Source organism: Martes martes (genome assembly GCF_963455335.1).
Source record: "Martes martes genome assembly, chromosome: 9".
Taxonomy (NCBI): Eukaryota; Metazoa; Chordata; class Mammalia; order Carnivora; family Mustelidae; genus Martes; species Martes martes.
The window spans coordinates 81,332,779-81,358,956 of NC_137896.1; the positions used below are offsets into that span (position 1 = coordinate 81,332,779).

Sequence of the window (26,178 nt, forward strand, 5' to 3'; positions counted from 1 at the left end):
AGAGAAATGATAACATATGTTCACATACAGACTTATGGATGAATGTACAAGGCACCATTATTCATATGGTCAGAGTGGAACAACCCAAATGTCCATCAACTGATGAATGAATAAACAAAATGTCGTCTGTCCATACAATAGAATATTTGGCAATAAAAAGGCATAAAGACCTGTTAGAATAAAACACAAATGGTGACCAGACTTGAGAACTCCCTGAGCAGTCATACAAAGTTTAATTTAGCTTATTAAGCAAGATAAGTGATGTGAACTTGACCTGGGTCACTTCTAAAGATCATAAGCAAAATAGTTCCCCCAAATTGGTAAGGGGTGAGCAGTAACCAGTTCTCTTTAAGAAAATTCCAATATTGCAAGTTGTCACCGTAAAGAATAAACATTCAATCCTTCACACTATATAAGGTGCTTTATAACAATATACCTCTGAGCCTTATTCCATGTTTTGGTTTGAGTGCTCCTGGTTTGCAAACTATCTTTTTGATGTGTGTTCAATAAACTTTTACTAATTTCTACATAAGTGATTGATATTACTTCTGTTTTCTTTATGAACTTTTGACAGTACTGATGGATGCTACAACATGGATGAACTTTGAAAACATCATGTTAAATGAAAGAAGCCACTCACAAAGGTCTACATTATTATATGATTCCATTTATATGAAATGTCCAGAATAGGCAAATCCAGAGACAGGATGAGGGCAGGTAAGTGGGGTTTGAGAAGTGATGGCTAAAGGCTATGAGGTGTCTTTTCCAGTTGATGAAAATGTCCTAAAATTGATTGTGATGATGGTTGCACAACTCTGTGAGTATGCTAAAATCCAGTGAAGAATACACTTTAACGTGGGTAAACTGTATGGTATATAAATTATATCTCAATAAAGCTGTTATAATAAATAACAAAGAAGCAAAATAGTACCACATTTTAAAAAAAACAAACAAACCCTGCCATAAACTTGAGATTACTGAATACTGGAGTACATCTGGAATTCAAATACTGATCTTTTGAAGAATAAAAGATCAGAAGAACTTATGCAACTTTAGAATTTGCAAATTAAAAAACTCTACCTATTTTAACTCCTATTACTTGTTGAACCAGAGAAATGGAAGGAAGTAATCATTTGAATATTCTACAAGTTTTTACAAACAGCTTAAGACTTTCCCAAACCAAATGCTTTTGGTACCAGAAATCACAAAATACACAATTAGGCTTGGAATTTCTAACCTCATATTGTTTCAGTCTGGCTTTAATTGCAGACATGAGTTTTCTTGGTTTATATTTTGCTGACATCTTACATCACCTTCAATGAATGCAATGGAGCACAGTGTTTCCTTTGACATCAATCAGTTCATCAATTCTCTGACACCAAGTGGGTGTCCAACAATTCAATTCAATTGATGCTACCTACCTGGAGTTAACTCAGATCCCACAAGTTAAAGAGCTCAGTCCCAAAAGACCATCCCACTTCCAATGACAGTTGCAAATCCCAGGCTATTTCTACTTCTGACTAACAGACTATAATTCGGGGGGTTTCCATGCCCCACTCCACATGTTCCATAATTTACTAATATGATCACACAACTCAGGAATACACTTCACTTACATTTACCACCTTATTATAAAAGGAAATATTAGCTACAAACATTAGCTTACAGTCCTATTTGGTTAAATAACTAAAAATAGTTTAAAAGCTATTATTTCTAGGTTACCAGATGATGATATCGCTACACAACAAGATTATAAAGAGCCATCCCTCTTCCAATATTCTAGATTGTTATTTTCCATTAAATGCTTATTTGTGATTTTTTGTACTTACAATGGCAATTGTAGGCTTCCCTTACAGTTTAATTAACGTAGATGTTTGAACAGTTTTCATACTGAGGGCTGTGGTCGCCTTACTTTTTTTTTTTAAAGTAGGCTCCATGCCCAGTGTGGAGCCCAATGCAGGGCTTGAACTCACAACCCTAAGATTAAGACCTAAGCAGAGATCAATAGTTGAACACTTAACTACTGAGCCACCCAGGCACCCCTCTCCTTATTTTTAATTTTGTGCATCTAGATAACTAATAATGCAATTACTAATCCAACAAATTATTAGTGAGCATTCACTATAATACCAGAAGCTACGGGAGTATTCAAATGAATGCAAATGGTGTGATTCCCTATACCACCACTTATTTCCTTATTGTTAGGAAAAAGGGTACAAATCAATCAGCCCAACCCAAATCAGTACAGGACAGATAATTATATTAAAGCAAAAGACCAGAGGTACTGTAAGACCTCAAAGAAAAGTATTACCACTTCAGTGGAAGAACATCCAGGGAAATCCTCATAGGAGGGGTATCTGAGTTGGGCCTTGTGAAACAGATGATGGATAGACTACCAAGACCAGAGAAATGGCAGGTCAGGTGGAAGAAACACATACATCAAGACAAAAAAAGGCAAGGAGTAAAACTATAGTGAGTCTCAAGAAAGAACAAGTAAGCAGGTTCCCTCGAGTGAGGGACTGGTTAGACCAATAAACAGTAAGTCTAGAAATCAAAGCAGTATGTCTCTATAAGCTCAGTCACTATCAACCAGCACTGAATAAATGTCTATTAAATGAATGAGATACAGCTAAAAGGCAAAGAAGTGCCCTATATAGTGGGCCTTAAGGATCAGGGTAAGGTAAAGAGATTGAACTTTATTCTGGAATTAATAAAAATTCTTTAAACAAGGTTTCAGAGAGGCGAAAAAAAAACAAACGTATTATCTACTAGGTAACAGGTATTAAGAACTTTATATACATTAAACTCAAACTTTGTAACTGTCTTATAACAGATGCGGAAAACAGGCTAAATAATTTGCTCAAGGTCATTTTGAAACTGAGTGGCAAAAGTTATGATCTGAATTTAAGCCCCTGTCCTTTCCACCATTCTACACAGCAAAGGTCAATCAATCAATCAAACCAGGGCCAGAAGTTGTCTGCCAAAAATGTCTACAATAAAAATAACGTATTATGTCAAATTCATATTTTTAGTCTGGATTATTACCAAATTATGGAAAAATGGGTTTTTGCCAAATTTGGGTGGAATTTTGGAATAGTATGACCCAAAATGTAGGCTATAGTAGCAGACATGAAACTCACTTTAGGGATTCTTGGGAAGTCATCTCAAAAAAAGAGTTCTCTTTCAGAATAGAGTAAACCAATATGAGAAGTCAATCTGAATATGGAGAGGGAAATGTATGCCATATGCATTAAGCCAAAATGGATGAAGTAAGCTATGGGAAGCCCCAAAGGCACAGGCAGCATGGCCTTTTTTTTCTAGTTACTGATTCTCCTCACATGTCTTATCAATTTTTTACTATTTAGGAAAATCTATATTGATGAATATAGGGGGCTGGTGTGGGATCCCTCAGCATTTGTGTACTGTTGTGTATTGTTCAACATCTTCCAGAGGGAGGGCTCTTTTCCTAAGTAAGGTTACTAGAGAGGGATGGGTTTATATCTCTATTTTTTCTCAGGGTGAATGGATTAAGAACAGGCCAATAATGTGGTTCCTCAAGTGAGGTGAGTTGCATAGATGCTTCTGCAATGCAAATATGTAATAGGAATAAAAAACTGTATATGGAGCTAGAAGATGCTTATGTAACTATCTGAAACCAGCCAGGTCAAAACTGATCAAAAGAAATCTCTGATGTTGGACATGGTCTTTATACTTTAAGGTACCAAGAACCAGGACAAATTTGACCAAGTCTGAGTTTACTGAGAAGCTGGGTGGGGTAAGTTGGAAGAAAACCAAAGAAATCACCAATTATGACTTTTAGTATTGTACACCAAAATAAAACACTTCATTTTTAAAAATTTAGTGCAAACAAAAATTTTGATTCCCCTTTATAGCCTCACAATAGAGAAAATTCTTTACCTCATATTTTTTCAATGATGGGACAGACTACCAAGACCAGAAAAAACATTTCCTCAAAACATATTAATTTGCAAAAGCCCAGGTTGTTATTAACCCTTTTGCTGATGCTTATTAAACAAAAACAATACAACAAGGTAGAATTAAAGCATAAAACCCATCAAATTCCATGCCATTAAGAGTTGATTGAGGGGCACCTGGGTGGCTCAGTTGGTTAAGCCTCTGCCTTTGGCTTAGGTCATGATCTCAGGGTCTTGGGTGGGGTCCCAAGTTGGGCTCCCTGCTCAACCAGGAGCCTGCTTTTTTTTTTTTTTTAATTAACATAAATTGTATTATTGCCCCAGGGGTACAGGTCTGTGAATCACCAGGTTTATACACTTCACAGCACTCACCATAGCACATACCTTCCCCAATATCCATAACCCAACCACCCTCTCCCTACCCCCCTCCCCCGGCAACCCTTGTTTTGTGAGATTAAGATTCTCTTATGGTTCTCCTCCCTGCCGGTGTTCTCTGTCGCTCTCCCTCTCTGTCTCAAATAAATAAATAAAACCTTAAAATTAAAAAAAAATTGATTTGAAAACTTTTCAGAGGCACAATTCCATATACACTTGTTGGGAGACTATGCTTTAGTAGATTACGATACCATAGCAATGTTTCCTAAACAATGTTAAGTGAGTTGAGTTTTTGACCCTGTGGATGTCTTCCGGAACTCTGTTGTGCTAAAAATGTATTCATTTAATGCTGTTTTAACTGTTTTTCTCCAAGTCTATTTCCAATGAGAGCTTGAACTGAAACAACTGCAACTTTGCTAATCACAGTTCTATTTCTTGTTGTCAAGAAGGTAAGTTCCTGAAATTGGAACTTACCTGGAAAATCTAGGTTTTTGTCTCAGTTAACATTTGAAAATCAGAATTTAGCTTCCCTCTAATTACATTCATTAGGACTGACTGCTAGATAGGAGTAGATCCTTTTTTCAGAAAGCTGCTCTTCTTGGTTGACTGACTTTTTTCCATCAATCATCTCAGATAAAAACAGATTCTTCCCATTCATATCCTTTAGAAACTATATTCTCTACTGTAGATACCTGAAAAGATGATATGCTGTTAAATCTAGTTCTCTTTTAAGTACTTTCAGCTCAAACTAAGATTGGGGAGATGAAAATATCAGCCAGTTTTCTTTACACTCAAAACTGAGAACCTATTTGTACCAAAATTGAGATACAAAAGTGGGTGTGTGGGGAGGGGCGTAGTTTTAAAGCCCAGAAAGATAACACTGTCCTATTCTGGAATTTCTAAAATTGAGGTTAGTTCAGTACACATTTACATGGTGCCTACAATGGGTCAGCTACTGTGCAAGGAGTTGCAGATACAAAGATTAAATGAGAAATATTCCTCTCCTAAAGGAACTATTAAAATTAGGAAAAACACCTTTTTTTGCCACTAAAATTTTTCTGCGATATCCTTTTTAAATCATGTGATAGTTTTATAAGCAAATAAAGTTATACATGGTATACTTCTATGCTTTTTTTTTTTTTAAAGAGGATTTGAAAAAAATTTTTTTAAAGACTTTATTTATTTGACAGAGAGAGATCACAAGTAGACAGAGAGGCAGGCAGAGAGAGAAGGGGAAGCAGGTTCCCTGCTGAGCAGAGAGCCCGAAGTGGGGCTCGATCCCAGGACTCTGGGGATCATGACCTGAGCTGAAGGCAGAGGCTTTAACCCACTGAGCCACCCAGGTGCCCCTACTTCTATGCTTTTAAAACTGAAAGACTGGATTCACTTATTTTTTAATTTTTTAAAGATTTTATTTATTTATTTGATAGAGGGCACAAGCAGGGGGAGCATCAGGCAGAGGGAGAAGGAGAAGCAGACCTCCCCACAGAGCAGGGAGCCCAACACGGGTCTCGATCCCAGGATACTGGGATCATGACCTGAGTCGAAGGCAGACACTTAACTGACTGAGCCACCCAGGCGCCCAGTAATGTACTTTTTAAAAGCACCGTAGGGGAGCACCTGGGTGGCTCAGTAGGTTAAGCCTCTGCATTCGGTTCAGGTCATGATCTCAGGCTCCTGGGATCGAGCCCCGCATCATGCTCTCTGCTCAGCAGTGAGCCTGCTTCCCCCCCCTCTCTCTGCCTGCCTCTCTGCCTCCTTGTGATCTCTATCAAATAAATAAGATCTTAAAAAAAAATAAAAAAAATAATAAAAGCACTGTAGGGCCACTGGGGTGGCTCAGTCTGTTGGACATCTGACTCTTGATTTTGGGGGATTTCAGGGTTGTGAGATTGAGCCCGGAGTCTGCTCTGCACTGAGCATGGAACCTGCTTGGGATTCTCTCTCTCCCTTTGTCCCTCCACCCCCCACTCCCCACCCCTGGCTCTGTGCACTCTCTCTCTCTCTCTCTCTCACATAAATGAAAGAAAGAATGAATGAATAAAAGTACTGTATGCATTTCAATTGCCATCAACATTTCTTTCTTCTCTTCCTCTCACAAGGGAAAATATTTTTTTACAGGATCTCAAAAGTTTCCTAAAATTTTACATTTTTAAACAGTTAAAGACTGAGCTAAAACTAACGTGACATCTATAACGAATTTTTAAAAAATTTTAATTTGCTTCTACTGTCATTTTTAATTATTTGTCCTAATAATGATTCCTGCTTTTACTGGAGTTTTATTGTAGAGTTTTTAACAATATGTTTAAATTTCTATACACATCTTTAAAATTCATATAGCTTACAATTCTCAGCAATGATCTCCTCTATTAATATTTTCACATATTAACAGCTGTCAAAAAATTGGGTTTTATATAAGTTAACAATTAATTTTTCATAATAGAACAAAACATATTTTAATTAACATATTATTCCTTCTCTTTGAAGTCCCTGACACAGACATAAAATTGCTGATATTTGGATCAGTAAGTTTGGTGGATTTTTTCATCTTAACCTTTCACCATAAAGTGTTTGGTCTATTACTGTGTTTACTGAGCCAAATATCTACAAGGACAAATGGCAAAGCTTCTACTATTCATTCCAGCTAAATCAATTAGGTTATTCACACATTTATTGAACACTTGCCAGAAGCCCCCCCTCCCTTGGTATCAATAAAAAGCATTCTTATAATAAAGGTTTTTTTGTTTTGGAAAAAAGCCAGCATTCTTAAATTTACTGTGTTACTTTGCAACTCCTGCTTCACTTGCCTTCTACATTGTGTAGGAGGAGGAAAGAAACCAAGACATTCAGAACAAAATGTGAAGTCAAGGGAAATTTTTAGACAGCAATAATTTGTGAAAATGACTTAAACTTACTGTCAGAACAATCTTTTGTTGAGAAACATAAATGTGGGAACTTTAACATACCTCTGACATTCAATGAAAAAATACGAGACTCAGAATACCATAAATTCAAATCTTATTAAACTAATTTGGGCTCTTTTTTATATGTGACTCAATAAACTAAATTAAAATAATAAACTAAATTAAAATAATATTTGAATAGGTTTTGTCTAATTACTCCTCTTAGTACTTCAAAAGAAGACTTAACTTCTTAATAACTACGAAACATTATTCTCTTCTTTGTGATTATGAAAATGTTCTTCAGTAAACATTTAGAGTATTTATAAATTTTCCAAGACCACTCATTTAAAGTCACACTGTATTCTGGAAAGCTCACTTTAAATGAATGATCTTACATTTGAAAAACACATTAACGCATATATAAAAACCAAGCACATTAATATGTTGTTGATTCTAGAAGATGTATAGAGTACAGACTACAATTGCTAATATTGCTGATCCATATACAATCATGGGAATTTCTTTAACAATGTTAGAAGATTAATCTAGAACCTTCTAAGGAAATGTGTGTAGTATTTTTTTATTCAAATCATCGATTGCCTCTTGAGAAACAATGTAATTTTTGTTAGAAATGATTTTCAACTTCTATTTATACTACAAAGAGTTATTGTGGTGGCTGAAATAGAAAGCTTCCCATATGATGTGTCCCAATAAGATCCATTACTTTTGGTTTTTAAGTTTTAAACCACGTGTCTTTAGGATCCACCATAATTCAAATTCTTCCAACTTTCCCCCAGATTTAAAAATGATATATCACATGTTTCTGACAAAAAAAATGAAACTGATTATGGGGCACCTGGGTGGCTCAGTGGGTTAAGCCTCTGCCTTCGGCTCAGGTCATGATCTCAGGGTTCTGGGATGGAGCCCCACATCGGGCTCTCTGCTCGGCAGGGAGCCTGCTTCCTCCTCTCTCTCTCTCTCTCTCTCTCTCTCTGCCTGCCCCTCTGCCTACTTGTGATCTGTCTGTCAAATGAATAAATAAAATCTTAAAAAAAAAAAAAAGAAACTGATTATAATTAAATGCTCAATAAACAGTGGTTGTTTTAATGTTGTCACTATTTACCTGTAAAAAATTCTGATAACGTTTCAAGACCCATTTGCTATTATGCCTTTTCCAGTGAGGAAGTCTTTCTTTATTTCCTAAATACTTATCCTTAAATTCAACTTCGCATTACAGTAGATATGGGTCTTGTGCCACCTCCTATTAAAGCTGAAAACTCTTCTAAGGGAAAAATTGCCTTGTTCATTTTGTAGAACTTAGTTAATAAAAGAAAAGAAAATGTTAAATGTATGTTTAAGTTAGATCTTATGAAGTCTTCATTTTGTTATCATTTTTTAAGATTTTATTTATTTGAGAGAGACAGAGAGTGCACAAGCAGTGGGGAGGGGCAGGGGAAGGGGAGAAGCAGGCTTCCAGCTGAGCAGGGAGCCCCATGACCCAAGCCAAAGGCAGGTGCTTAACCAACTGAGCCACCCAGGCGCCCCTGAAGTCTTCATTTTAATTTGGTGAGTAAAGCATAAATATTTCTGTGGTGTCAAGAAATTTGGGGGCATCTGGGTGGCTCAGTTGGTTGAACGTCCACCTCTTGATTTTGTCTCAGGTCATGATCTCAGGGTTCTGGGCTCAGTCCCTGAGTCAGGCTCTGTGCTCAGTGTGGAGTCTACTTGGGATTCTCTCTGCCCCCCCCCCAAAAATAAACAAAATTTAAAAAAAAAAGAAATTTAAAAGAAAAAACCCAAAATTTTCTAAATACTATAGGATGGTAAAGCCTTTTGGGGATATTTGTACTCATTCACATATATATGAATGTAACATAAAGAATGAAAGGAGTGGGACCCTTGGGTGACTTAGTCAATTAAGCCTCTGCCTTCGGCTCAGGTCCCAGATCCCAAGGTCCTGGGATCCAGTCCCACACTAGGCTCCCTGCTCAGAGGGAAGCCTGCTTCTCCCTTTGCCTGCTGCTCCCTCTGCTTGTGTGCGTGCTCTCTCTCTCTCCCTGACAAAATAAATAAATAAAAGCTTAAAAAAAATAAATAGGACGAGCTATCTAAATAATTATATTAGAGACTGAAATGTAAATATAATTTTCCACTTCATTTCATATTTTTGATGTCAAAAAGAATAAAAGTACAATAGGTACTTTATTTGCCTTTTCAGTAATAAATGTTTCCATTTTCAGACTAAAATCAGTTACAGTAATGAATACACGAAGCCTTTGTTAGTGTCCCTCATCACCACTTACTGCTCCTCCTCTCCCCAAGGCCCTGAGTGTCTATAAGAGAACCTTAGATTTCATGGTTCTTTATGAACTTTTTGGTCTAAAGCCCAGTCTGCTTAAGGCATTAAAGAAGTCTTAACCTAGAAAAACATGGGAATCCCTAAAGACACTGTTGCATATCACAAGAACTAGTTATCAGCAAATATGATTCCATAACTAATACTAAAATTAATAGTATGGAATTTGTTAAGGTAGCCCCAATTTTAAAATTTTGATATTCTTAAAGGTCTTCAAAGTTGAAAAGTTCTAGCAATTCCCATTTATATATTGCTTTAAAACAGTAATTTGGAAGGGAAGTCATACAAATTCCAAATTAGCACTGAATACTAAATTAAAAAAAAACAAACAAACAATCAAACTGATCTTTCTTTAGTTGAGCCCCAACTCTTAAAATGGAAAATATACAACAAGAGTTAAGGACATCTATTTTCTGTTGACCAGCATATATCACCCTTCCTGCAATATAATGGTATCCTCATTTCCTTTTTGGAAACTACAGTCTATATATATCTGGTGGAGTTGACTACGTATGCCCTCAAACTTGATGGGTAGGCATATGGCTCACTCCCAGACAATCCAAGCTTCACATTCCTGTGGCCACAGAGCAGGCCAGTCTGAGCCAATAAGATGCAGTGAGGCTTTTGCTGGGCCTTCTAGGAAAAAGATGGTCACATCTTTCTGGATACAAATCACCCTGCAGGGATTTAGGGGCTGAAGGGGTTAAGGTTATCTTCTACTCAGGTAGGGCTGGAGAATAAAGCCAGCAGAGAGGAAGTAGTGCCAGGCAGGAAAAGCACAGAAATTGAGTCTTAACATTATTAAAGCCTTGGGTGGAGCCATTCCTGAAGCCACACCTATCCTGGTCCAGTTTACACAGACCAATAAAACTTTTCCCCTCTTAAGCTAGTTTGAGTGGAGTTTTCTGTCACAATAGAGTTTGTTTCCCCAAGAGTAAATACACTAGGCCACAGAATTCCGTTCCAAAAACATGGTAAAACAGACTCTTCTTTATAAATGATTTTGTTTTTCAAAGTCCACTCTCCTTCTCAAGATCTCCTCCTTGCTAAGTTCAAAGGCTATAGAAGACTTTTTATCTTTTGCCTTTATATTGTCTTAACACAAAGGAATTTCTCTTTTGGCCACAAAGAAATAAGAATAAAAAACCAACAACAGAAAAAAGAAATAATAAGCAATGGGGAAGTGGGGGAGTAAATCATCTATAGAAACTATAACCAGATGTACTTTTTTTTTTTTTTTTTTTTTTTAACTAAAGGCCTAAGTGAGAGTCAGGGACTAAAACTTACAAAATTAAGCAGATTCAACTATATAAAAAATCTAATACAAGACCTCAAAATACTAAAGTCAAAGTTCTGATTCAAAAAGCAGCTGAAAAAATTAAAAGGAAAACTTTTCCTTGAGAAATTGAAATGTCTATGACTTTTAAAAATAGGCAAATAACTACATGATTTCAAAAGGTATAGTTCATCGGGGCGCCTGGGTGGCTCAGTGGGTTAAAGCCTCTGCCTTCGGCTCAGGTCATGATCCCAGGGTCCTGGGATCGAGCCCTGCATCGGGCTCTCTGCTCAGCAGGGAGCCTGCTTCCTCCTCTCTCTCTGCTTGCCTCTCTGCCTACCTGTGATCTCTGTCTGTCAAATAAATAAATAAAATCTTAAAAAAAAAAAAGAAATTACAAAAGGTATAGTTCATCATAACCATAAAAATTACTGATTTTAAGCATAATATGTGAATATGACATGCTTTTGAGCTTCCAAGTCATTCTGAAAATATTTAGCAAAAGAAGATTTAAAAGAGTAACTCACAACAAGTAAAGATACTTTAATATATAAAATTAGTACTCCTCCTTTCTAGGGATTTTGGAGACTTAATGGCTAACAAGAAAAAGAGAAAAACAATGCATGTGGAGTAATATGGAATTTAGATGTATATCCTTGTGTTTCCCATATCATATTCAAGTGAGCTTTTAACTGCATATTTTAGATCTTTTACATTTTTAACACCAGGTATGAGTACTAGAATGAATTACAATACTTGTATGATCACAGTGAGATATATGGAGTCTTGTGTACAAGAGGATGAGACACATTATTATTAGTTGAGATGAAATAAAATAGAGTGGTTGTGGGAATTCTGTAGTCAGACTGTCTATGTTGACTCCTGGCACTGTCATTTAATAGCTATAAGTCTTAGACCAACCCTACTGAGGCTCAATCTCCTCACCCGTAAGCCCAAGATAATAAGTAATAATATTAACATGTATGCAGTGCTTATCATAATAGGTACCAGGTATTTTTGAAACAACTTTACATATTAGTTCTTTAACTCCTAATTATGTTTTTGGGAGACAAATAATATCTTCTCTGTTTTATGAGGAAACTGAGGACCAGATGAGTAAATCAACAGAGGTCACACGGCTAATAAGTGGTAGGGCTGGCATTTGGGATGGGAACCTGAGAAGTCTTGGTTAAGAGTCCATACTTATAAACACTACAGTCTATTACCTTACAACAATATAATATTACCCACTTCAAAGGGCTGTTTTGAGAATTAGACCAAGTGCTTAGCTCATAGTAGTAGTTCAATAAAGATTTATTGTAGTTCTTTTGATAGTCAATTTCTATGTACTTGGATTTTTATATTGTGAGTCAAATATTTAGTACAGAAACTATTTCTTGCTAAAGAGAATTTGGTGGGGGAGAAGGACAACCCTGGAAATTAATTTTTATGAAGGGTAATAAATCACTCTTCAACAACTTTTATAGCCAGGTACTGCTGAAGCTCCCATAAGTTTGACTTTGAGCATGGGAATCTGAGGTACCTTTGAGACATCCATGGAGCATTAGAGGCAATTATACATACAGGTCTGGAGCTTGGGCTGGAAATACAAACCTGAAAACCTTCAACGTACAAATGAAATTACCTAGGCAATGAGTATAGAGTATGCAAAGAAAGCCCAAGATTAAGCCTTGAGGAGTTCAAAAATTTAGGAATCTGAAAGAACAGTAGCACCTCCTAAAATAGGTTTTAAAAAGCGACAGCATCAAAGTGCTGGTCTATGGTGTATGGCATCCTGGAAGTGAAGAATGCTTCAAAAAGTAGGAAGTAGTCAGCAATATCAAATGTTGCTGAGAGGTCAAGTAAGATAAATACTGGAAAAAAAAAAAGTATCACTGATACAGTAGGGAGATAGTAAATGATATTCACAGCCATTTCAAAGGAATAATGGGATTTATTTTAAACACACTTACACATCTCTTTATCAAAAACAGCAAGCAAACATTTGAGATATGCTGATAATTATATTGGGTCTCCCTTCTTCCTACCTCCAGCCCCCATAATGCCCATCAAGGAAGGCTATATTGGTGAGATATTCTGCATGAAACTACAAGCCTACTGCAATTTTCCTCATTGCACATTAAGCACAGTATTGGGCACTAGGTAAACAAGGAAAACCAAGACTCAGTTCTTGTCCTTAAGAAATGTATGTAAAACAATTTAAAGTCAATGTAATATGGTAAAAGTAGTGTCTGCACCCCATGGAAGCAAAGAATACTCATCCCAGTTCAGGGGGTACGGTCAGACTGCTTTGTATAAGAAACATACCCACTCATTCATTTTGAGCAGCTCCTATGCACTAGACCCCAGGAACACAAAAGCAATAAGCTTAGATCTCTGGATCCACATAGCTCATGGTTTAGTAAAATGTGTCTAGATATGTCAAAAGAGAAATTCTAATACAATGTGATCAGTGCTGTAACAGAGGTATTAAACAAATATTAACCAAATGACAATAAAAAGTAAAAAAGCCTGAGACCTTAACCTAAACATGGAGAACTTGGAGAAAATTATATAAAAGAGTAATATTGAAGATTGGCTTTGAAGGATGAAAAGGTCTCAGCCAAAGATGTTTATTCTACGTAATAACATATGCAAAGGTTCAAAACCGTTTTGAGAACAATGAGAATCTCATTGTGACTTATGCACAGTAATGAAGGAAAGTGAGAGAGAAGCTAAAGGTAGATGAGGGTCAACAATTTAAGGACTTTATAAGCCAAGACAGAATTTGGCGTTTTTTTTTTTTTTTTTAAAGATTTATTTATTTATTTGAGAGAGAGGGGGAGTACGTGCACGCACATACACAAGCTGGGGGCAGACATAGGGGGAAGGCAGAGGGAGAAGGGGAAAGAGTCTTAAGCAGACTCCACCCCTACATGGGGCTTCATCTCACTACCCTGAGACTGCAACCAAGCTGAAACCAAGAGTCAGATGCTTAACTGGAGAACCAGAATGGACTGACATAACTATATATACATTTTTCAGACTCTCAAACCTGACAAACTAGAGTCATGATTCTACCCCCTGCTCTAACCTATCCTATCCCTAATCTATTTCAGTAAATGGCACCACTATTAACCCAGTAATTGCTCACAGCAAAAACCTGAAAGTCATTAATAACTCCTTCTTCCTCATTTTCTATATTCTGTCTACAACCATGCCCTACCGTATCACTTTTAAAACATACTCAGCATCTTTGCTCATGTTATACCCTCAGCCTGAAGCAATATTCCCTGTTCTTTGCCCAGCTGGCTCATCATTCTTGAGATAGCAGCTTAAATGTTAATTCCTTAGAAAGTGTTCTCTGACCATCCAATATACAATATAACACAGATGCCTTCCTGTTATTCTCTCTCAGCACCCTGTTCTGTATTTACTTGTATATTTACTTGTTTTTAATATCTACTGCCCTTCCTAGTCTGTGATTTTTCATTAGGAACTGTCTCATTCTGTTCTCACACCATATATTCAATGCCTGGACATTGCCTTCTACATAGTAAAGCATTTAAGAAATACTTGTTGTAAGAAAAAATTAATTTCTAGGAAAATAACTTTGAAAGCACTATGGAGGATGTGTGAGGACGAAGAGGGTGTGAAAAACAGGAGGAGACTAGAACCAACAAGATCAGATCAGATAAAAAGAGCCCAGGTGAAAGGATAAAGAGCCCAGGCAAAGGGGAATGTGGAAATGAGGATAGAGAAAAGCAGTACTTGAGAAACCAAGGTGGAACTGACAAATTCCTGGCTTGGGCATTTATAGAGTGAAACCTTAACTTCCATCAGGATTGAAGGAGACAGAACAGATACTGAAAGAATGAAGAGATCTTCTTGACAATGGTAAGTTTGAAGTTTGAAGAATTTGGATTAATAGGTCTAGTAGGCAGCTGAAAATTTAAATGTGGCACACAGGAGGGAGGTCCTGGGTTGGGGAATAGATCTTTTCCTCTCTTCTTCCACCTCTACAAATCAAGATGTCCGGAGGAATAAAAACAGCTTCCAATTTTTAAGGACCTACATTATGCTTGACATTGTGCTGAGGGTTTTATGTATTTCTATTCCTTTCAACAACCCTACTAAGAAGGTATTCAAAGCTTTGAGAGGTTAAGTAAACTAAGTCAACTGCCCAAGGCAGCAGAGCTGTTAACCAGTAGCAGAAGGATTTAAATCCAGTTTTCTTTATATCAAAGCCTCTTTCTGTATACTACCTTACTTGTAACTTGAATGACCACCTATGAAGTTGGTTCTGGGAAGGGAAAAACAACAAAATTAAAGGAGCTATCAGACTGAGAAAAAAGGGAATGAACCTAGAGAAATGAGGCTTCAAAAACAAGTTTAATAAAATTTCATGTGAAGGAGTTGGAGAAAAAGAAGTAGAGTTAAGATTTAAAGACCCAGCCAGAAGAACATCAAACTGTCATAATAGTTTTATAAAATATGTTCCATGGTATACAGCATCAACACATTTGGTAGCTTGTTAAAAATGTAGGCTCTCAAGGCTCATCCAGACTTACAGAATCGGAAAATGCATCTTAATATGACCCCCAGATAACTTGCATAACACATTAATGCCTGAGAAGCAATGGTCTGATACCATTACATAGATGAAGACACTAACCAGGCTAAAAAACAGTTTGCAGAGCTAGAAGTCAGGCCTTTTGCCTCTCAGGCTAGTATTAATTCTGATTCACTATGTACCTTTCAAACAGACACATCAAGTTGAACCTCACTAACCTGCAGTTTTGCCATCACAACATTTAGGAGTTGAAATAAGTTTAAAACAAGTCTTCACTAATCCTTTTGAATGTTTCCACTTCACTTGGAATTTTAAGTGTTCCCATGAATTTTCTCCAATTTTTTTTTTAAGATTTATTTTTTATTTTAGAGAAGGGGGTAGTGGGAGAAAGCGAGAGTGGTGGGAAGCCAGAGGGAAAGGGAAAGAAGAAGATTCACTGCTGATCATGGAGCCAACTTTGGACTAGATCTCAGAATCCTGAGATCATGACCTGAGCTGAAACTAAGAGTCAGACACTTAACCGACTGAGCCACCTGGGTGTCCCCGCCTATATATATATATATATATTTTTAAGATTTTATTTATTTATTTGACAGAGATCACAAGTCGGTGGAGAGGCAGACAGAGAGAGAGAGGGAGGTGGGGAAGCAGGCTCCCTGCTGAGCAGAGATGCTGGGCTTGGGGCTGGATCCCAGAACCCTGGGTTTATGACTTGAGCCGAAGGCTTTAGGTTAAAGCAGAGGCTTTAACCCAATGAGCCACCCAGGCACCCCTATTTTTAACATCACAATATACCTTAGCCATTTGAGTTGCTCTAACAGAATACCACAGAATGGATGGCTTATAAAGAACAGATTTATTCCTCACAGTACCAGAGACTGGGAAGTCCAAGCTCAAAACTAGCAGATTAGGTGTCTGGGGAGGGGCCTGCTTCCTGGTTCAAAGATGGTCATCTTTTTTTACTGTGTCCTCACATTGACAGAAGGAGTGAGAGATATCTGAGTTCTTTTATAAGATCACTAATCTCATTGATGAAGGCTCTGCCCTCATGACCTAATCCTTCAAAGATTTTATTTATGTGACAGACGGAGATCACAAGTAGGCAGAGAGGCAGGCAGAGAGAGAGGGGAAGCAGGCTCCCCGCTGAACAGAGAGCCCGATGCGGGGCTCGATCCCGGGACCCTGGGATCATGACCTGAGCCAAAGGCAGAGGCTTTAACCCACTGAGCCACCCAGGCGCACCTCATGACCTAACTCTGTCGCAAAGTCCTACCTCCAAATACATCATCATATAAGGGATTAGGTTTCAACACGTGAATTTTGGGGAGAAATAAACATTCAGTCTATAGTCCTAAATGAAACACACACATGCTATCCAGAGATAGCCATGTAGTCAGAACTACAAAGAATTCTTAATTCACAGAGTAAGTTTCAACTCTGATCGTTCAACGTGAAAAAATAGTAAAGACGAAGAAAAAGACTTTCTATTGGCAAGTCATTTAAAATCATGGAGTTCGTAGACACCTTACAAGGTTGAGGTGACAGATTTCATCTAGACTGCCAACTATCTAGCTGCTGACAGTGCAGTACCAAAAAGGGAGTATGAGCTGATTTGGGGTCAGCTATTAAGGTATATCTGCCATAGGTTGGTCCCAAAGAGGGCAACCACAGAGTTGTTAACCTTGTAAAGATAAGGAAACTAAGGCCTAGGGAGGTTAAATGAAATATGAGTCATACACCAAATAAATGGACAAGAAATCTAGGTCTCTTGACTTCTGGTATACTGGTTTTTATCCAGAATCCACCTGCTTTTCCTCTCTGATACATTTATTCAATAAAAGAGAAAATCCTTTTTGTGTAATAGCAAAAATCAAGCCAATTAAAATTTAACTGAGAATAAACAAGTCCTCATGATTTATAAGTCCTATAACAATGACTTACATGTAAGTACATTCAAAGATTTATATGAAGCCCACAATCTATAGGTTGTATCATAGTGATCAGTGAATGATTTCTGACTCAGATTATTTTCTGACAATTTTACATCATGGTGAGTTTTTCCATGTTAAAATTCTTTAGAGTTTGGCCATGATGACTCAGGGCACCTAGATGCTATGAAGGAGCTTTCAATTTAAGAAGTAGGAGGAGAATGAGGGGGCATACTGAATCATTAACAACCTACTCAGTTCTGAAATCTAGCAAATCCTTTTTGGAAGCCATTTTACAGAGAGCTTAAGGAGGCAGATTCTGGCTAAAGCCTTTAAAGACTGGTCTTTAAGAGGTGAACTATATACAAAGAAACTGGTAAACCATTTCTAAAAGAGACACAACCATCAAGTTGTGACTTTCTTTTTGTTAACTAAGTATCAGTGACGAAAATAAAAAAAAAAGGTCTGGTGTCACTGAAGTCACAGACATGATTCTAGGTTGAACAGTTTAATAAGGGCCTAACTCAAAATTTATTGCTCCTTTGGTGAACTGATAGGACTTAGTTCAGAGGCTGAATCATCCCATTTTAAACAAAAATTACAGTAAAGCAGTAAGTAAATTTAAAAAGCTTTCAGATACGTGAAGTCTGTCCAACATTAAGGTTTTGAGGAACCAACAAATCGCCTCCAATTGTTTTTACTTATTGTTAAAAAATAAAATTAAACTTTATGATGCCTTCTAAGGATTAAGCCAACTGACATGTTGAACACTACAATGAGCATCTAACTAGCCAAAAAATCAGGGCCAATCACCTTGTAATTTATTCCACGCAAGGATGGAGAAGTTATAAACTTCTTTACCACATTACTGATTTTCTTATCCTTTCCTTTTCATTGTCAAAAAGCACCTTATCAGAAGTCCAGGCAGTTTTTTTCCAAGGCCATTTATTATTACAGTGATGAAGTCCCCGACTGATGTTTTTAGAAAAGACAACATGCACCAAGAGCTGAAAATGGCCTTTGAAATTCTACTAGGCTGCTAATTCTCTTAAATTTTGCTAGTTTAGGGACACCTGGGTGGCTCAGTGGGTTAAAGCCTCTGCCTTTGGCTCAGGTCATGATCCCAGGGTCCTCAGATCTAGCCCCACATTGGGCTTCCTGCTCAGTGGGGAGTCCGCTTCCTCCTCTATCTCTGCCTGCCTCTCTGCTTACTTGTGATCTCTGTCTGTCAAATAAATAAAATCTTTAAACAAATTTTTTTGCTAGTTTAGGTATAGGTTCTGGATGGATGCAGAATTAGCTCACGAGGCTTTCAGTTCAATGAGTGTACTACTATTTCCTACATTATTCAGTTCAAAAAGTACTGTGTTTTCTGGGTCACATAGTTATCTCTTAGTTATCTAGTTATCTTAGTTATCTTAGTTAGTCACATAGTTATCTCTTAGCTGATGGAATATGCTATCTCTCTACTAGAACACACACCAAAAAAGGGGGGCAAGAAAAGATAAAAAGAAGCTAAGAAGGTAAGACACAAATAGGACAAGTGTTATATTTGTCACCTACCTGTTACTTCTTTAACACTCTTCATTCATTCCAAACCCACTCTGTAAGTATAAAAAATGGCAGACATGTAGAAAACATGGTGGAGGAGCAATGGGCACTAAAGCAAGCAAAGGAAGATAAACAGAGCCAGTGACAAAGTGAGAAAGAGATGAAAGTAAGAAAGAGATGAAGTGAGAGCTGCAGAGATGTGGAATACTAATATCTTACAAAGCACAAGTTGAAAAGAACATCTTGGAACCTGATGCTATAAAAATCTACAGAGTTTAATAGAGTGAACTTTCTTTTTTTGAAAAAGGTTTATTTATTTATTTGAGAGAGAGAGCGTGTGCAAGTGCACATGTGAGCAGCTGAATAGGGACAGAAGAAAGGAGAGGGACAGAGGGAGGGAGGGAGAGAGAGAGAAGCAGACTTCCCGCGGAGCATGGAGCTCAACTCAACTCACGACCTGAGACAAAATCAAGAGTTGGATGCTTAACTAACTGAGCCACCTGGTGCCCCAAGTGTGAATTTTCAAATAATTCTTTATTACTGTTAATTATCATCACCATCATTATTAACATTATTATCAATTCATTATTGTTATTACTTCCCAAAATAAATACAGGCTTTATCATGGTACAAAGTTTAAGCCAATATGAAATTTAAGATGTCCCTTTTGCAAAGCAATTTTTCTTGAAATGGAAAGTGTATTATTATTATTACTATTCTCCACTTAATTTATAAATTTGAGGCTTAGCTCATTAAGTCATGGACATTTAAGTAGATCCAAGTTACAAGAATTATCTATGGACATGTTTACTATTTTGTGAGAGCCAATTTTTTTCTTTCCTTCCTTCTCTTCCCCTCCCCCTCTTACTCTTCCTCCTCCATCATAAGTTATTTATTCCAAAAAAAGGGAAATGAAAAAGATTCATAATCCTGCTACCAAATCAATAGACTAAAAACAATTTCTAAGATGAGCCACACACCATGAAATTCCCAGCATAGAATTTCAAAGTTCTTCATGAAAAACTATTTTTCTTTTTATTGTATTTTACAGGTGAATCAAAGATAGCTTGTAAAGACCTTCAGAGTTAATGGAAAGCCCAGGAATTAAACATGGGCTCTCTGTTTCATGTCAATGGACTAGTGTTTAAAATACATTAAATAACCCAAGCTAACATCTAAATCCGGATAATATACACAGTATATGAAGGAAGGTTCTATTTATCTATATGTACACCTACACATATATACACACCAAAAGGACCAAAAACTCTGGTTGAATTAAAGAAATTAAAGAATTTTCTGAAAAATGTTTAAAATAGGGAGCTTTTTAAAGTATACTTATACTGTTACATACTGATATTCTCAGTGGTTACTTTATGCAACTTTTTTGTTTTTTTTTTTTTTTAAGATTTTATTTTTTTAAAGTAATCTCTATACCCATCATGGGTCTCAAACTCACAACCTTGAGATAAAGAGTGCATACTCTACTGATTGAGTAAGCCAGGCACCCTTGCAATTTATTATATAATAAAAGTTCACAAATTCTACTTATCTCATTAAATCCTACATATTATTGATGAAAAATACAAGAGAAAACATTGTGCCCTCCTATTATGCATAATTAACTATAAAAATCGTTTTAAATTCAATGTTATCAACACAGTAAAACTCATTGAAATAAGTTTAGTTTCTCAGGTTGGAAAACTTATCCCTACAGGGAATGAAAATCATTTATCATTTTAAGTAATTTAGTGTAAAACCATTCAAAGTTAGTAATCTCTACATGTATATTGTCCCATGAATGGAAGATTTTAAAAATCCATATTTATGGAAGGTTTCTTTGAGAGGGACTTTCAAACATTTGGAGGATGAGATCAATTTTTCCATATTAGTAAAAGATTTAAACACAGTTCTTTATTATGGCAAATCATCATGTTCCGGAAGCAACTACTAATCTGAGAACTAAAGCATGAATATAAGACTTAAGAATCAGATTAGTCTCTAACACTAAATGTGTGCTAGTCTTTCAATTCCCCAAGTATATGCCATAGCAACAAGAAAGTTATACAACTTCATTACATTATAAATGCCATCTCTTCAGTCTTGAATACACAACACAGAAACTTACCTGCAATGATTGTTTTGAGAACCTAATAATTATTAAGAAGTGTGCATGGTCTAGTGTGTAGATGTGTTTTAATGCATCAGACAAAACTTAAATATCTCAATGAGTGTAATAGCCTCTTCCATATTAGTCACTCTCAGAGGTAGGTCCTTATTCTAAATGATGCTACAATTGTCCAAAACATTATTAAAATTCCTTTTCAGTCTATGGGTAGATCTGATTTTTAGAAATAGTAATTGCCTTCTCAGAGTGGATGTGAATTTTAGAAACAGCCTGAAGTTATTTCCTATTTTCTTTCTGTCCAAAATCCTTTCTGAATCATATCTGATAAGTGAAATGAGATATCATGTGGCTAATACCCCCTTTTTCCTTAAACACAAGGAACAAATATAAAGTACTGAGTTATTTTCATGTGTGGCTCTTCAAATGGCTTAGAAGGCAATTACCAAAAAAAGGTAGTTCCAAAAATATTTGGAGTAATGCTAGTATTCTTGAAATAAGTGTACAGCTTTCAGGGTGACTAAAGTAAAGTATATAAAATAAATGTCCTTACTTTAAAGCAAGGATGGATAACCAACCAGGTGCTATACAATCTGGTCTCCTGGCCCCTCCCTTTACCTTTCTTACCCAACCTCCTGCTACTCTCTCATTCTAACACAGTCACACCCGTCTTCTTGTAGTTTCTTGCATTCTAGTCAAGATTCTCTACCTCAGGGCCATTATACTTGCTGTTCTCTTTGCCTGTGTCCTGCCCCAGGATTATCTGCAAGGTTTACTCCCTCACCTTACCTGTGTGTGTATATGTTTGTGTATAAACTGTTCATTACATAAAATTTCAAACATACACAAAAATAGACTATGAAAAATCTCAGGTATCCATCATCTACCTTCAATAACTTTCAATATATGGCCAATCTTGTTTCATTTATGCTCCTCTCTCCTCCAAATTATTTTAGAGCAATAATCCAAACATGGTATTTTAATTCATAAATACATTAGATCTCTAAAAGGACTATTTAAAACCCATAATACATTATCACACCTATAAAAACTAACAATTCCTTTTAATCAAATATCTAATGTCCAAATTTCCCCAATTTTCACAAACATCTTTTTATAGTTAGTTTGCTCAAAGCAGGATCTAAGGTCCATACACTATACATTTGGTGGAGATGCCTCTGAAGTCTCTTTTAATCTTACAGCTTCCTCTCCATTTCTTATTTCTCGTTATTTATTTTTTGAAGAAATGAGGTCATTTGGGTCGCATGGGTGGCTCAGTCGGTTAAGCATCTCCCTCCGGCTCAGGTCATGGTCCCAGGGTCCTGGAATTGAGCCTTGTATCAGGGTTCCCTGCTCAGCAGGGAGTCTGCTTCTCCCCCTCCCTCCACCCTCCCCCATGCCGCTCATGCTCTAGCGCTCTCAAATAGGTACATAAATAAAATCTTTTAAAAAATAAAAAAGGAAGAAGAAGAAATGAGGCCATTTCTCCTTAAAACATGAAGTATTTTACTTACTTATTTTATTGCCTGTGTCTTGGTTTAGAATGTAAACACCATTAAGGTAGAGCTTTTACTTTTAGTCTGTGTGAGTGATATTAGCATCTAGACCAGGGCCCAATACATAAAAGACATCCAATAAATACCGAATGAATATCTGGCATTCATGTCAAAAGTCCATTGCCCACCCAATAGCAGAGATTGCTAATCATAGCACTCTTTCCTGCTGAGTCCGAACTGGGACTCCCAGTTTTCTAAATATTGTGCAGGGAGCCAGATTTGGTACCCAAGGTAAAATTTCTTATCCCTACTTTACCTTCCCTCTTTCAAAGTAAGCATACTTCTATCTCCAAAACCAATTTAATGCACACTATACGATGAAATTTAGCTGAAGTTTAGCATCATAAATAACTGACTATATTTCTTGTCAAGTATGTGAAAACTTTTCTTAGCTCATTTTAGACAATTTAGGGGAGAAAGCAAATTGCAGCCAAAAAATGATAGGAAAAGAAACTGCAGAAGATGGTGGGAAACTAGGGGTACTACTTATTTTTAGAACTAGCAACATCCCAAGGGTTCATTATAAAAGAAAAATCAGTAATAAATTCTTTGAAAAGGAAGTAAATTACATGTGTATTGAATTTAGAACTTTTTTTTTAAACTACATGAATGGTCAAAATTAACTGGGGAATGACAAATGTCTGGATTTTGCCATTTACAGGCAATAGCAACATATTCTATTTTTCTGTAAATGGTATTTTGAGGTGTATAAAAGTCTTATAGGGGTAATACAAGGAATACTATGTAGATTCTTGTTCTTTGAAACAGAGTTTACTGAAGCAAAGAAAAAAATCTAAAACATCGCCTACACATTCTGAAAAAACAATCACATCTTCTTAGACTCATTTACAATTCATTTCTCTTAAATTACCTGATGAAGCTCTTTTCCTAAGTTTACTTCTGAAGGAAGCTATGCTAATTGAAAGGCTCCAATCAGATATTCATGTTTTTATTACTTATTTCTATTTAAAAGGGAAAAAAACCCCACAAATTCCCTGATATTCCCTCAAGAAATTATTGCTGCTTCTTTATTACTTGTAAATTAATTCAGCAACAACAACAGAACTTATGTAGGGTCTACTAAGTATAATATGTTAGGCAATTATTTTCAATCTTTGAAAGGAAAATTAGAAGTGGTCTTTCAAGACAATATAAGAAAAAGCTAGTGGCATAACTTGAAATTATGTCTAGTTTCAGTGACCAATATTTCTTGTTTTGAGATTCCCACACATTACTGTGGGGTAAATCTTCTCTGGCAGAAGTCAAACTTAAAGAAAAACAATAACCCACCCACCCCCTTAACACATGTGTAAAAAAATCTCCAACAACCCAAATCCCTTGAAAGAATGATTTGTTTACTTTTTCTGTGTAATATATTTAGAAGGAATCTGGAAAAGATGGCTAGAAATCTATAAACAGAAAGTGCTAAGTGGAATTCACTGTTTATAGATTTTAGCTAGAATTTTGTCCCTTATATAATGTTGCCAGGAATCTTTTATATTGTACTCTTTAAAAACATTATCAGGTTTCCTTCTTTCTGTTGATTTTCCTCTTCCTTCTTTCCACTGGCTCTTACATTTGTTTCATTCTTTTTAATTAAATGACATAAATGTAACTTTTGGAATAACATGATTTTTCCAAAGAAACTCCTGGGACCATCTTAGTGCCATCATATACCTGTCATTTTGAAATTTTAATATATACTGTACAGTTAAAATATATGCAATAAAATAATCCATACAAATATTTTTGATTTAATAAATACAAGGATAGATCTATATTGAATTGCAGTGGTAAGATGTATGTGTGTGAGAATGTTAGAAAGATAATTTTCAATTCTAAGTCCGGGCTTAAAATATTTATCAGCCCCAGAAGTTTCTGTCTGTAAACAGTTGTTCGCAAAGCAGGATTACTACAGTATAGTCCTTAACTTCTGACCCACTGGACAACTACCATAAGGCATACTCTGAATCACAAGATTCTGAATATACAAGTGACATTATGACAATCTGAAAAGAAGCTGAAACAAAGTCAAATAGCAGTCTACAGAGGCTTCCCCTTGAAACATGCCTGACTAGCATTCGGTGGTACCAGACTCAGTTCCCTGACCTGTGCTTTTCAGTCATTTCTTTCAGGGTTCCCCCAAAGACATCAGGAAACCTGCAATGCCAGCCTTTGCCAGTCAAGACTAGCTTCTGCCTTTGGACTCCAGTGACTGAGTAAAGATGTTGTGTCAGTAGCTTCCTTAAAGCACAGATGCCTCTGGCAAATCTGGTTTGTAAAAGCTTTCAGAAAAAGTTCAACATAACCAACTAACTGCAAGGTCACTGAAATGACAATTTTAAGGAGAGCACTGCTTCTCCTCCTTCACCCCAGATCTGTCACTAAGACACAATTTCTAGCTTTTTCTTTAAGTCAATAAATACTACCATTATTGCAATACAGCACCTCTAATACATTAATTAAAACCTAGATGACAGTTTTCCCTTTAAAAGGTGCAAATTTATTAGATGAGGCATTAAAACCACTTCACTACATGCAACTTTCCATACACTTAACTGATTTCCAACTGTTTGTTTTAAACTCAAGACCTCTTTAAATATACTACAGGAAGGGGGCAGGTTAGAGGACTGCAGAGAAAGATGAAAAGAGCAAATGTCTCACTTTCCTTTTCTGATGGAACCACCAGAATCTAAAATTTGGAGACAACTATATTACACAAAGTTAAATTTAGGAGTAATTAGGATAAGTGAAAGTACTCACTGTTACTACCGTTCTAATCATTATTCACCTCAGGAAATAACTAAGAGAAATGATGCTTAATTTAAATTTTTGGTACCCTTCAGTTTGGTTCAACTACCAAAATAAACAAGCGTGTTCTCAGAGTTAAGCATTTTCCTCCAGAAGAGGTTGTTGGTGTGAATAAAAAACAAAAGGAATTCATATGATATATTTGTACAATAAGGACAATGTTTTGAGAGATGTAAATCTGATCACTCTGAGAAAACATTTCTTGTTTTAAAGGAAACATAAACTGTAACAGAAGAACTGAAAGACTGAACCTTCTCCACAATTCAAAAATTTAAATTCACACTACAATGCAAACAAACAAACAAAAAAACCAGCACTTTACATCTCTCCTCAATTATAATACATATTCAATGTAGAAAAAGACAAAGCCAGTTCTGAAACAAAAGATCAGCTGCTACCAAAACAAAACATTTTGCAGAGGAGGAAAAGTACACAGCCTTGAACCAAAACAAACAGATGACCTTTTCAAACACTTAAAGCTTCAGTCCATGGCACAATCAGCACCTTATGGATAAAATGTTCCCTCAATTTTTTGTTAACATACTCTTTGACGACTACACGAAGGGAAGGCTGTTGATGCTGTTAAAACCAAGACACATTTCCTTGTGTGTAGTGATTAATATCTGTCAAATCTACATCAAAACAAAACAAAACAAAACTCTGCCCTCCTGCCCCCCATCATTGCTCTCTTGCCTCATAAGAGACCTGAGTGTACAAAAATAAAAGTAGATGCTGAGGTGAGTTTATGATTTACAGCATTTTCCAAGAGTCCTTTGAGGTTTTAAGATT

The 26,178-nt window shown here is 36.4% G+C and overlaps 1 protein-coding gene across 2 annotated transcripts in view; it reads right to left on the reverse strand.

Moving 5' to 3' along the window:
- The window catches only part of PELI1 (pellino E3 ubiquitin protein ligase 1), a 71,251-nt gene that overhangs the window by 30,186 nt on the left and 14,887 nt on the right, over window positions 1-26,178 (reverse strand). The gene's annotated exons all lie outside the window — the stretch shown is intronic.